The 14,896-nt window shown below is 36.3% G+C and overlaps 1 protein-coding gene across 2 annotated transcripts in view; it reads right to left on the bottom strand.

Annotated features, from left to right (window-relative positions):
* LOC145674456 (torsin-2A-like) overlaps window positions 1–14,896 on the bottom strand; it is a 76,100-nt gene that overhangs the window by 19,007 nt on the left and 42,197 nt on the right. For both annotated transcript variants that reach the window (XM_081744532.1, XM_081744533.1), the window contains exons 2-3: window positions 11,324–11,745; window positions 2,627–2,726 (exon numbers count right to left, since the gene is read on the bottom strand). The gene's annotated coding sequence lies outside the window, so the exon portion shown is untranslated. The remainder of the gene's footprint in view (window positions 1–2,626; window positions 2,727–11,323; window positions 11,746–14,896) is intronic.

Here is a 14,896-nt window from a genome sequence, read left to right as displayed (position 1 = left end):
ATGAAAATGAATGAAACAGTTTCTGGTATGTATGGTAATAATTCTTATTTGCATTAGAAACTTCCATTTCACTTTTCTTATTGTCTTGTTTGGAAATGAAATAATGAAAAGGAAAATAAATGAAAGAAATTTGGATTCTGTCAACTTACGTAACCATTAAATGCCTTGGTTAAGCTATTTGAATAAAACCCCTTTTGGATTTTTGCTTTTAACTATAAATTAAGTTTTAGTAGCTAATCCTGGTCATTCGTATTGGGTAGAGAATTCCAATATCTATATATATAAAAGAGAACGCACAAATCCTTTGTTCCCTCATCACGCTAATACGGCTGAACCAATTTCTTTCATTTTTGGGGGGTTATTAGGATTTGGACCCTAGATGGTTTTTATCATATCACTTTAATTTTTAATTACCAGTGTCTTGAGATAATTGACCATTCAAGTGTCCATAACGTACAAATCCTTTGTTAGTTCATCATAGGTAAAAATAAACGTATTTATATGCAACCCGCATGACCGTGTCACTCGGCGGGTTAACATAAATGACAGGCGATATAATGTTAACATTTACTGCAATCTACTATGGTTTTTATCATATCACTTGAAAGCGAAAAAGTAAAAATTATCTAAGTAACAAAGTTTATTGCGTTCCGGGGTGACCGCAGCGAAGCGGGGCGGGTTAACATAAATGACAGGCGATATAATGTTAACATTTACTGCAATCTTCTATGGTTTTTATCATATCACTTGAAAGCGAAAAAGTAAAAATTATCTAAGTAACAACGTTTATTGCGTTCCGGGGTGACCGCAGCGAAGCGGGGTGAACGCTGCTAGTCATTTATAGTTTCAAATAAGAAGTGCTTTATTGCGTTTAAAGTGGGGATTTTATATCTAAAGATTCAAGTGTCAAACAAATCTTGGAAAAAAAAAAGTTAATGTGTGTTACTTTCTCATTGGATGTTGTATCTGAAATTTAATTTAGTCCACTGCAAGATTTTCTTTATTACTTTTCGTTCATGTTATTTGTTACTAAATTTCACAAAATAAAGTTTGTTAGTTGTTATCTGAAAATTGGGATTTGCAGTAATTTGAAACTGATACGAACCTATTCTACCCTTCTATCGTAACTATCGCGCTCACTCGATGTGTGGACGTTAATTGTCAGTGCTGGTTGTTTTATTTTCAGGAATTATTTTGCAGTAAAGAAATTTAATGCTATTTATATTCCTAGTGGGTAAAACAGCTAGAACTGGGAATTGGCGGATACATGGAATTATATATGTGTATTTCATTACGCAACAATTCCAAGTCTTACGGAAGTTAGACATCACATCTGGCAGTAGTGGCACTGGAATTCGATTCAATTCCTCTTGAACTGGATCCTTCGGTTCCTGGATAGTGTGTAGTGGGTCACACCGGAAGATCTCATATTTCAAATGACCCCAAAGAATCACATGCAGAAAGGTCAGGGGATCTTGGGAGGCCAGGGAATGTCTCCGTTCTTGCAGATGAGATGACCAGGAAAGATGTTCTGTAGGTGCGTTACTGGAAATCCGCGAGGTATGGCATGTGGCGCCGTCTTGTTGCAAGAATGTGTGCAGTTACAGGAAGATCAGCAAGCTCTGGCACTAGGAAATGGTTCAACATGTGAGCATAACGTTCTGTATTCCCAATATTTCCGCGAACGTCTTAAAAAATGAATGATTAAAGCCTGACATAAAACGTGACCTCATCGCTTATGATCAAATTGTCGCAAGGCCTGGATTGTCATTCACGAGTTCCAACAGTTCCGGCAGAAGTGTAGTTTCTTTGAGAGGTCGTCCGCATTCAGTTTTCGACTATCTGTATTTTGTATGGCTCGTATTGCAGTTCCTTGTGCAATATACGCGTACACTGCGATCCAATATATAAAGGTGCAGGCCATGCTTGCGTGCATAATGCCTGAGACTTCGGCTGAATTGTCTTCCACTCTTGCAACATTCTCTGGTGTGCACACGCGTTTTGTACCCCCCCCCCCCCTTCTTTCTCACCATATCATCCGTTTCCACAAAGTTCTGTACCCACAATTTGATAGCGTGCGCCGACAGGACTGGGGCATGACGTTCGAGATTAATGAGCCTGAAATACACGCTGCGCGGCCACGTAGCTGTCGTTTTGCAAAACGCCTTCACGGCAAAAGCATGTTATTCACTGGTCCACGACGCCATTTCGAATGAAAATCGATATCTTAGTCACTGGCAAAGGTTTGTTGTTCAGATGGCATTACTGTTTTCTCATTCCTAACGTAACTTGCTATTTCCAGGGTTGCCAAATCGCTCGTTTCTTTGCCGCACCTGTTATAAATGTATAGACCTACAGCTTAGCGTGGGATCCGAATTACATAAGCCCTTACTGGGAATCAAACCCGAGGTCCAGTGTCACAGGCGCATATGGTAACCATGTAACCAAGAGGGAGTTCTCATCTTCAAGAGGTTTTGCGATAATTCAATAAATTAACCTTATATTCCGATGCCCAGCACCTTTATACTAGGTTCGCAATCTTGTATTAAACTTCTGTATAGACAATTACGAAATTGAAATAGTTAAAACATTACCTGAACTTAAAAAATAAAGTTGAGTAACTCACCGTAAAATTCGTACTTCAAAGAAAAGGTGACGTATAGGAAAAGTATTCAGTCAACATAACAACTGTGTCAAGAACTAGATTTGTCTTCAGAACCAAAATCCTACAAGAAAAAGACAAAAATTACACAATATATATACAAAAATTAATATATATCTAAACAAACTTAAACAAAAATTAAAAAAAAAAAAAAAATCACTCGCATAAATAGAAAATACTTCATTTTTTAACTCGACACAACTGCAGCTCATTAGTGATTCAGTGAGGTGGATTCTGGTTTAGGTCGTCATGCAAAACACACGTAATTTAGAACGGGTACTATATTTTAAAGTAGGACGCTACCACTTACGCAAAGAGTGCTTTATTCGAAATGATGTACTCCTAACAGGGTTCGCTGCACACACAACTCATTTAAATTAGTGGATAATAACAAATTACCTGATTAATACATTTCAAAGTGCTTTTGGTCCCCAGCCCTTTAAGAGGCCCCATCACGGTGAGATTAAAATACCGCTAAGTTTACAGTAACTATGTAATATCTTCAAATAGATAAAAGATAATCGAAAAGTGAAACAAGAGCTTGCAAAGCAATATTATTTTACATGAGATACCGTTATCACGACTCACTTATCCGCTTTCGATTTCCAGCCATTTAGAAAATCGGCATTTATTTTCGCGTTTCTAAATGGCTGGAAACGGGGAAACTACTAGGTTACTCATGATAACGGTATCTCATGCAAAATGATACTATCTAGCGCGCTCTTGTTCCGCATTTCGATTATATTTTATCTACTAGCTGTTATGCCAGTTCTTCGCACGCGTCAGATAAAATCTATGTCAACGAACTAAACAACGAAAAAAAATTAAGCATTTCTAAAATTGGATCTATTTTGTGTGAATGCATATCCGACCAAGTAGATGTGTTTCCATTGGGATGACTTCAACAGTAAACACGGTTTATACTTAATACAACCATTAACTAACCTGTTTTTAACCACAATAAAACCATCTACTACTAAACGAAAAAACGTGAATGTAGACGAAACTATGGATTTCACACAAGTATCGGTCATTTTAGATTATTTTTACATGTCGCGGCACCCTCTTTAGTATGGGCCCCGTTCCTTAGCTGATGGGGGTTAAATTTAAAAGTAAACACTTTCTTGAGTTTCACCATTGATCTCAGCGACCCCGAAAACTATGGATTTGACACTAATGTCGGTCATTTTCGATTAGTTTTACATGTGTCGGTAATCCCCGCTTCCAGTAGGTGGCCCGGCCCGCATTCAATAGTAGCTTAATTTGAAAGTCATCGCTAATGGAAGTGTCACCATAGATCTCAGCAACCGCGAAAACTATGAATTACATACTGACTTCGGTCATTTCCTACTTCTTTTACATGTCCCGGTAAACGCCCCCCTAGTTCGAAATTTCAAAAAAACTCTTCGTTTTGGTCTGGGGCCTCGACCAAGGCACCCATGACCCACATTTGGTAACTCTCGGTCACTCGTCTGGTCTCCAGGCCGCGCACAGACACAAACAAACTCTTCATTTTATTTATATTAGACTAAATTTTACCTTTAGCAGTTTACTTCCACTTGTTACGTTTTAAACATATCACTGGCATAGAATTAACTGTCTGGCAATTTCACTTTTCCTTGATCCGATCTTAAATTTTAAACTTTTCCTTGGCATATATTTAATTCCCAATTTAGAGAGAGTAATTCATTTCCTACAAACGTATTTTTCTTGTGCGAAGAACGGGCATTTTAGGTACTTGATAATTCTAAAACTATCATTGTATTTTCAACAATGTCTGTAGATATTATATCATCATCTTTTAAACAAACTTGTAAATAAATGTCCGGCATAATCGTGGGACGTAAAACTCAAAAATTTCATTTCATTTTTTTGTAAATAAATGTAATGGCTCAGACTCCGGTCCATCGTTGCCTGTTAACTTTCTTTGGTGCTATTTGAGCACACTGGTGCCAAAGAGCATTAAGCAATTTAAAGATGAAACTGACATGTATTTAACTTTCTGTTAATGTACCTCCCAGAAAAGTTGTTTCTCAGTAATCTGTAATTTTAGTTAATTATGCTTCTGAATAAGGAACTCTTACCATAGTTCTGAAACACATTTCTTTGTGGAAAGTGTCGCTACTCTATATAAACTCTTCGTGTGTTGGCGCATGGCGATACTCAACTTGGAACAGGTAAACTTCAGGAGCGCCACAGAAATAATTGTGTTTAGATATGGGAGGCAGCCTTTAGTAGAAGTAATAGTAGTAATTGGTAGTAATAGTGGTAGCAGTAGTAAAACAAATAGTAGTAGTAGTAGTAGTAGTAGTAGTACAAATAGCAGTAGTAGCTCGGGTTCGGTTAAGTTAGGTTCTGTTGTCTGGTTCCTATCATCTAGACATAACTCCACCGTTTTTCTTTCAGAACATTAAATATGTTGAGAAGAACCTGAGCATAATAATACCGGTAAAGTTTAATAAAAATGACCCCGTATTCTTAATGTGTACCTTCCTAGTGGTGCAGATTCTAGAACATCTTCGAACCTATAGGAAAACAATATAACATGCTGGCACATTCTACAACAATTTCGAACATTGTGGAACATTCTCGAACCTTTGGGAAACTTCTATCACAGTCTGTAATATTTTCCAAGGTTGATAATTTTAAATCATTTTTTTTTTTTTAAAAAGCACAGTAACACCGTTGCTAGGGCGTTTTCTTCCTCTAGGACCCCTGCTGGTCCAAACCGAAACCACCTTCATGGATGGGAGATACAGGGCTACAATACCATATAACTCCCATGGGGCTCCGGATCTTTGTTTCGGAGCCTTTGTGGCACGCACGGACAAACCACACTTACTTTTATTATATATATATTGATTTGAAGATATCACATAATTACTCTAAAATTAGCGGTATTTTAATTTCGCAGGGATTAGGCCTCTTAAAATTCCAATATATTACTATGTGAAGTTAAATTTACTGCATTAGTTACACCTTTTTAAAAACTTTTTCTTCTTCACTTTCAATTCATAAGAACAACTTTTACTACAGGACAATATATATATATATAATCTTAATTGGGTTACTCAGTTTCAAGGGCTTTTCAGATAAAAGTTTCCCTGAAGTGTACGTATCATTGCTGGACTCCGCACCTGAAAATTGTATTTTTCGACGAATGGAACTTGATACTATACGCTACTACCTGCTTTGTAATTTAGAAGTTATGATTATACTTATGACCACAAGTCACATTTTGAAGATAGTGTCGACAAAGACAGGAAGTAAAAAGAATTTCACAGTTGTTAGAGACACCCTCAACCGAGATAAATCCTCATTTAAATAATCATAAAGCTTCTGATTACTGTTAATAATTCTGTGGATAAAATCCATCCAGTAGTTCCACAAATAATTTTGAAGCGCATAAATTTGTTTTTTTACAATGACGTTCCCTAGAACCACCCGTATCCGATAGTTCCAGAAATACTTGGGAAGGTGATTGTTTCCACAGTAGGATTTCCTAGGATCATCTAAAATTCCCAAATAAAGTATGAAGGCTAAAAATAAATTCTGACTTGGTTCAGACACCCGGTACCTTGATGGTCGCAACATGTCGAGTTTATCCCCCCCTCCCTCCAATGGGACCTTTAGGATCACCAGAAGTCCCTAGAAATTTATTTAAACGCAAATAGCTTGCAAACGGCTTGGATAAATTCAGAATTCAAATAGCCCTCCCCCACACGGATGTGATTTCCTTTTCACAGTGATGCTCCCTAGGACCACAAAAAATAATAAAATTATCTTTTCATGGCACAAGTAACATCTAATGGCACTCAATGGAAGGTCTGGAAAACAGAAAATTCAGGTCTTAAAAACAAGACTATTTAAAGGAGAGGAATATAAGAATATTAAAACAGTGATGCCATCTAGGATAGTGTCTTGAAAGTTATGGCGCCAATGTTAATATTATCGGGTCAACTATAATTTTATGTTTATTATTATTATTATTATTAAATATAAGTTTAAGTGAGTCACAACAGATTCCATAAGGTTAAATCAACTGTAAATAATTTAATTTTACAGATATCGGTGTAACTTATCTAGACACTTCAAAAGCTTTCGATTCTACAAATCACAAATATCTTATTAGTAAGTAACCACATCTCCCTAGATTTTATTCTGTACTTAATTTCTTTATTGCAATAGTACTCTTTCGTGTTCCCGCACTTCGAATATTACTTAAGGATGAACTCTTGCGATATCTTAATATCCAGACTTCGGGAGTGCGCACAAATATCTCTGACCTGAAATTTCTTCATAAAATAGGTAATGAAAACTTAAGATCGGAAACATTACTACAGGAACTATCTTTACGTGTCCCTCCCCGCATAACCAGGAACACCCATCTATTCCATCTTGTCTGCCCCTAGGTTGGCAATTATACAGAGGTTTCTCTCAGAATACCAAACTATTATAATCATCTAGCAGCTAATGTGGACATTTTTTCGAGTTACCCGGTGTTTGACAGATCAATAACACGCATACTGTCCCAATAATGTTACTTTTGCAGTCTTGTTGACATTGCTATTGTTGATATGTTTTATTTTCTCTCTTTTCTGCTTGTTAACAATTCCCTGTGTAAAATAGCAAACTTGTGCTAAATCTGGGAATTTGTTCGATAAATAAACAAATAATACTGGTCTGTCCCTGTCGCACGTTCAGTGGTTTGAAAGCTATTCATCTAATAGAACATACACCGAGTTAGAATCAAACCTATCCATTCTAGTGTAAGTTATGTACAAGAATCACCCTTACGATCCTTTTTCTTGTCTTCATTCATAAATGATTCTCCAGATAGAATTAGGTATTTAAACATACTTTTGTACACAGATAATAAATTGTTCAGAATAGTTGTTCAGAATTATAACTATGTGCTACAGCAAAACTTGAGTATATTAAATGCTTCGTGTAGAAATAATTTACTAAAAATCAATACAAAAAGACGTACACAAACAAAACTGTTAGTAAATATGAGGTTATTTGTACGAAATAAAGAAAACAGTTTAATAAAAATCTGAGAATCACATTTGGTAGGCAGTTGAGATTTTTATCAGCATGTAAATCCTATTAAACAAGGAGCAAGAAAAAAAATAGGCTTTATTTTTAAACTATGGCCTATGTTTCAAAATAGTAGATTGTATGTGTAGTTATACAAATTACTTGTTAAGACCGAAATTAGAATTCGGATCTGTATATTACGGAACAGTATTTTTCCAAAGAACTGTATCTGTACAAGTGTTTTATTATATTATTAATAGCATCAATTACAAGCTTCGCTGGGTTAAAATAAAAATTTTAAATGCACCTCTCCTTATCCCATGTATTTGGTACCCGTGAAATATGCCATTTTTGTTTTTAGTGGCATGGATTTAAACGGCATCAGAAATGTCATTGTGCATCTCTTTGGCCCCGAAAACCATGGATTCGACACTAATATTGGTCATTTTCGATCATTTTTATATATTTACCCCTCTCCCAAGTTGCGCGGCTGAATTTGGATTCAAACGGCGCCAAAAGTGTCATTCATCTCAGAGACCTTGAAAACTATGAATTCGACAGTAATATCGGTTATTTTCGATCATTTTTCATATCTCCCCTCCCCGTCAAAGTGATATGCAGAAACCATCCTAGGCCTGAACGTAATCTATGTTGAAAACTTGATTATAGGGTGGGCCATTTTAATTAATCCACGGAAATATCTGAAAAATGATAAAACATAGAAGAAATGTTTGAAGTACACGTTATATATTGCTAAGGGGGAAAACCAATTCCGCCAAAAGTACCCCCTCTGCCCCCCTAAATGGGGGTAACGGGGGGTAACTTTGAAATGTCAAATGGGAACATGGGTCGATAATTCCTCGTTCGAAAGGTCTTGGAAAACTAAGTAACGCTGTACCAAAAGATGTTTCATATTGTGCACCAGTTTCAAGATGGCCGCCATGATATGGTTCGGAAACTCCAGTACCCGTAGTATGAAAACCATGGAAGGTAAATGAATGGAACAAAATTGAAATACGTAAATATCATAGGGCATATCGAATGATGTAATCCCTGTGATCCCAGTGGCCTCCCTGAAGGGGTCTTGTGGGCTAACTTCAAAATTTCAATGTCCGACCGGACAACGGTTCGGGCGTACGCTTGACCTACCCAATGCTGTTTGGAAGGCAGACTTCATGCATAGAGAATTGGTGCACTAAGTTAACGCGGATGGCCACAGTTACATTTTGATTAACTATTAGCATTCATGTCATATTGTGAGCTTGAGGGACGAAACGGTGTGTACGTATATCCCCGAAATGCTTTCTAAATAACCAGCACGCATTGCATAAAAGTTTCTATTTTTTTAGTTACTACAGCGTCATCCTTACAAACAAATGTTTCAACCACATCATACCTATTTGTAGCGTAGCCTTAATTTGCGAATTAAAGTAGAGTTCTCGTTTGAACTTTCACTTTACTTTCCACCCCACTCACATACAGAGCGCAGGGAGAGATTATTTTGCACGACTTGGATTTCTCTCTATACATTATGGCAATTTTACTCTAATATTTTTATCTCTGTTGTATTATTCTCGAGCCTTGGAACGCCTCCGTGGTTTTCCTATTTAATTTTCGTTATTTTCATTTATGTCTAACCGTATTCATACTATGGGCACTAGACGTTTTCTTAGACACAGTCACCATGTCTTTGCGATCATTTTGAAAACTGTGTCTCATGTCGAAAATTTTCTTACATAAGCTGTTTGATATTAATTTGTCTATGTAACGTGATGTTACTCGCTTCAAGCTGCTATTTGAAATTTTCAAGTTGGCCCCGGATACCTTTCAGTTGGCCCTTGGAGTCACCCCGACAACACCTCTCGATGTGCCTTACGTCAGTTAGCTACTCCAGTTTTTCTTTTGTTGATTTATCTCCAATCGCTTTCATACTACGGGTACTAAACCTTTCCTCTGACACGGATACTATGTTTCGGCGGCCTTTTGAGAACACTGCCATTTCACATCAATCGTTTTCTCCTGCAATATGTTAGATTTTGCAAGATTTATCGAACGAGGTACCACTCGACTCATGTTACTATTTGAAATTTTGAAGTTAGCCCCGAAGACCCCTTTAGGGAGGCCACTGGGATCACAGGGACCACACTATTCGATATGCCCTATGATATTTACGTATTTCAATTTTGTTCCATTCATTTACCTTCCACGGTTTTCACACTACGGGTACTGGAGTTTCCGAACCATATTATGGCGGCCATTTTGAAACCGGTGCACAATATGGAACATCTTTTGGTACAGCGTTATTTAGTTTTCCAAGACCTTTCGAACGAGGTATTACTCGACCCATGTTCCCATTTGACATTTCAAAGTTACCCCCCGTTACCCCCATTTAGGGGGGGGGCGGGGAGAGGTATTTTTGGCGGAATTGGTTTTCCCCCTTAGCAATATATAACGTGTACTTGAAACATTTCTTCCATGTTTTATCATTTTTCAGATATTTCCGTGGATTAATTAAAATGACCCACCCTGTATATATATATATATATATATATATATATATATATATATATATATATATATATATATATATATATATATATATATATATATATATACAGTAAAACCTGTCTTCAACGGACCCTTTATTAAACGGAAAACTGTCTTAAACGGAAATATTTCACGGTCCCATGAATTTTGGAGAACAAAACGTGTAAAACTCCCTTCATTAAGCGGAAACTGTGTTACGCGGACAACGGAAAGAAAAATAAACATTTAACGGAAAATTCGGAGTTCCGGAATACAGCGTTTAGAAGATGTTTAGACATTCTGTGAGACATATACATTACACTGTCTGCGATAAAATGTTCGTTCTTTTGTTAAATATTTCTGGACAGTGTTGACCTTCCCCAACCACTACTCATATTCACCCCCACAAATTATCCTTAATCCCCGCAACTTAATCAAGAATCATACGGAATGTCGGAAAGAAGAAAACGAGATAGAGGAAGAAGAGGAATACGATATCGAGTTCCAAGAATAGTGTAGAATAAATACATATCAAGATTCTCTCAGAAGTTTAAAGGAACTGCAAAAATTTGCCTTACGAAAAAATTCTGATTCACTTAGTATAATTTCTCAGGCTAAAGTGAATGCGGAAAGTCAAGCAGCCAAGCAGCAATGTACACAGAAAACCCTGCTTGGCTATTAGAAAAATAAAGAAAACGTGTACATAGCATATTTTGTATTCATTTTATTTATTTATTTTTTTGTGTGTGTATCTATTCGTAGAAGAAAGAAGTATTGTAATCGAACAATGTACGTACATCAATATATTTACTCAGTATGCCCCTTTATAACATGTATTTAAAAAAAAAAAAAAAAAAAAAAAAAGGAAAGGTCTACCTCCACTAAGCGGAAACCTGACTTTAACGGAAATTTTTGCATGTCCCGCTCGATTCCGCTAAAGACAGGTTTCACTGTATATATATATATATATATATATATATATATATATATATATATACCGATTGTTCACTTCGGATTCTCGACACTGATTTTTTTTTTCGCTATCATTTTCGTCATACCTTCTAACAGTTAGTATATATTCTTTACACTTCTTACCGCTGTAACGTTTTCTTCGGCCGGAACAAGTTTGTCATAGTTTTGAGGACTTCGTTTTTCCTTTCACGAAAAACAGTCTACCATAGTTTTTTTTTTTTCCTTGATTTAAAACATGTCATTTATGTTATTTCTATCTTCCTGGTTTGTCACTATCTCTGAGTATAATGGTGAGGTTTCAGTTCTTCATTTCTTGTTTTAATGCTTCACACACTGCCTTTCTCATTTTCTGCTTTCAGTTTTGTGTTTTTTGAAGTTTCTGTTCGCAGAAAGGCTAAAAGAAGGATGTTCATTCACCAATCTGCTGGGACAACGACGAATGAATGCAATAACAGCAGTTATTGTACTTCTGCTGGAGACAAAAGAATCTTCAACAACTGGAGTAAAAGCAATATGGTTCTTCATTTGAGGTAGTAGCCCATTACCTAAAAGAAACGAAACAGAGCAATCAACTTCACATCAAAAATTAACGATAGTATATATCCTTTCATTTAACTTATTTGTATGCTTATACATAAATAGTTCAAATTAATTTGTAAGACCTTGTTCTGCATTATAAACTTGGCACTTCAACGAATACAATTTTGGTGTGTAAAAAAGTTATTAAAATTTGACTATTTTTTCTTTCTTTTTATCGCTTTCAAAAGTACACATGTATACCTGCAGCTTCTAATTCACAAGTATTTTTTTTCTCCTAAAGGACTTCTGTTACTATACAAAGAGAAAAGTGACTGACTGTACCGCGACTCGAACCCGGGACCTCCGGCATACCATGCCGATGCGTTAACCACTACGCCACCCAGTCCGCTTCCCAAAACAGCCACTCACATTCTCACTCTAGAGGTCGGTCGGTGCTCTCCACTCGGACTACACGTGTTGTACCACAGACTCCTGCTGTGATTAAACAATCCCTGTGCCCATATATTAAGCACCTATGACTGTTGTGATTTCATATAGATATTAATGAAAGAGGAAACAACTAATTTTTAAACACACCAGGTCCTCTGTAGATGTGAATTCGAGGTCGGAGAATCAGTAGCTGTTCTGGGAAGCGGACAGGATGGCGTAGTGGTTAAGGCATCGGCACGGTATGGCGGAGGTTCCGGGTTGGAGTCCAGGTCCAAACAGTAATTTTCACTGTTATTGAATCCACATCTAGAGAAAATATGTTGTGTTAAAAAACTGGCTGTTTTTTCTTTCATCAATATCTGTATGACTTTTGTTAGCATTTATAATTTAATTTTGTATTAATTTACGGTATTAGAGTGACAGCTCTGAATTTCATTTTAACAGAACGACCTATCAGCCATAGAATCTAGTCAGAGGGTGCACAGACGGCGTGGGCGACCACCATATTCTTTCTGTATCTTCAAAAACTTAATCACGAGTCAATTTTTAATCGAGTGTCACAAATTGGGGTACAAGGTTGGTGGAAGAATGATACCTATCCAAGTTTTCACAAAGAACACCAAACAAAGCTAACTACACAAAAAATGAGGAACGAAAGAGTACGTTGAACAGTTAATGGTAAGTTCGGCCTCAAAATCTCCCAAGACACATTCAAAATACATATTTTCCAAACAAATCTCTATTAGATAAAAGAGAACGTTCGTTTGTGTCCCATCGACATGCCAAAAGTACTATGTGAATCGTTTTATTTTTGGTATGATGTATGGTCATCTCACGCGGTAACTTCTACACTATCTCTACTGCCTTTAGAACTAGTGTTAATTAAAATGTCTTCTTAGAAGATAACTTTTATTGTTTAAACAGTGACATACATCTCTCGAATCGGTCTTCTCCAAAATTATTCGCACTCCAGTTGAATCATATGATGAAGTCACGAAAAACAAAAACCGAATTACGGTAAATTTTGGTTCCTCGTTTTCTCATTCGATTCCATCCCAGCTCTAAATATCTATGGGAACTTTAATTTTGCGTTTCTTATATTTCACTACTTCACTCTAACTTAAAACTTTCTTTGCCCGAACCAAATCTTTTTATGCAATTCCCAATCTTCAGACCTCACTACGAGACAGTTAACTCAAGGGTGAAAATAATAAAAAAATTCAGGTTTTCTCGAAAATTGGTCTAACGAATTTTTCTGTCTCGTACATGATGTACCAAAATAATTTCTCTATGAAAAATCCGAAACGGTAGGTTACTCTTGAAGCTGAGTTTCTTTTCGGACGATTTTCTCAAAATTATCTCAGGTGTCTTTGTTCATACTTCATTAATAACCTAATCTATTATATAAAAGAGAACGCACAAACCCTTTGTTAGCTCATCACGCTAACACGGCTGAACCAATTTCTTTCATTTTTGGGGGGTTATTAGGATTTGGACCCTAGATGGTTTTTATCATATCACTTTAATTTTTAATTACCAGTGTCTTGAGATAATTGACCATTCAAGTGTCCATAACGTACAAATCCTTTCTTAGTTCATCATAGGTATAAAAATAAACGTATTTATATGCAACCCGCATGACCGTGTCACTCGGCGGGTTAACATAAATGACAGGCGATATAATGTTAACATTTACTGCAAGCATATTTCACGGGTATTAAACACATGAGATATGGAATTGTGCATTTAAATTTTCATTTCAACCCAGCGAAGCGGGTAATATATGCTAGTATAGCATAAATTTCTCGCCAAAATTTCACAAGGGGTAGTTTACTCTTGGAGTAACGTTTTATTTATTTATTTATTTATTTATTTATTTATTCGATTTCCTCCAACGCGACTCATGGAATTTTGTTGATAGTTCTTACACAAATATTTCATAACCACAGTGGATGGCATAAGTCATTTTTTATGATAAAATCCACAAGGGATGACAATGTTGTTAGTATTTCGGAAATAAATGTGAGAATTAACTGCTGGAAAACATGATTTAGTTTAAGAAATTGGAACGACAAAGTTAAGTACTATGGTCCGTATCTTGTTTTATTATTATTACTAGCAGAAATGCACGTCCTTCGCACGGGGAGAATAGTTAAGAAATATCTAAGTCCCCTTCTTCCTTACAACATTTATTTCAATGAAACTGTAATGATAAAAATACAGAAGATACTTTACTTTTGGCATAAATATTAGAAAATACTACCCCCACAGAGTAAGTTTTTAAGCAAATTGATATAATTAAAAAAAAAAAAACTCAGTTTGAAGTAAATGCTATCTATCTTTCAAAAGTCATTTCAAACCGGTCAGACGTTTTCCCGACCCGGAAAACTACGAATTCGACACAAACCTCAGTCATTTTTGACGTTTTATTTTTCACTTTTTCCCCCTACCCTCTGCAAATGGGGTGCATCACTATTTATTTCAGTGATCCAAAAACTATGGATTCGACACTAATATCGGTCGTTTCTTAACATTTTTGTCTGCTCCTCCCACTCCCTTTAGGAGTGTTCAGGGAGTCTTGCCCCCTCACTGACGGCTGAACTTGGAGTTAAACGCCATCAAGACTGTCACCAATTAACTTAGCAATGTTGAAAACTAATGCTTCAAACACTAACATCGTTCGTTTTAAATATTTTTACATGTCACCATTTTACGAGCATGTCAATG

Source organism: Thermobia domestica, chromosome 17, assembly GCF_964235325.1.
Source record: "Thermobia domestica chromosome 17, izTheDome1.hap1.1, whole genome shotgun sequence".
Lineage (NCBI taxonomy): Eukaryota > Metazoa > Arthropoda > Insecta > Zygentoma > Lepismatidae > Thermobia > Thermobia domestica.
The sequence above is the reverse complement of the archived record's forward strand: the minus strand, read 5'-3'. Positions and strand labels throughout refer to the sequence as shown.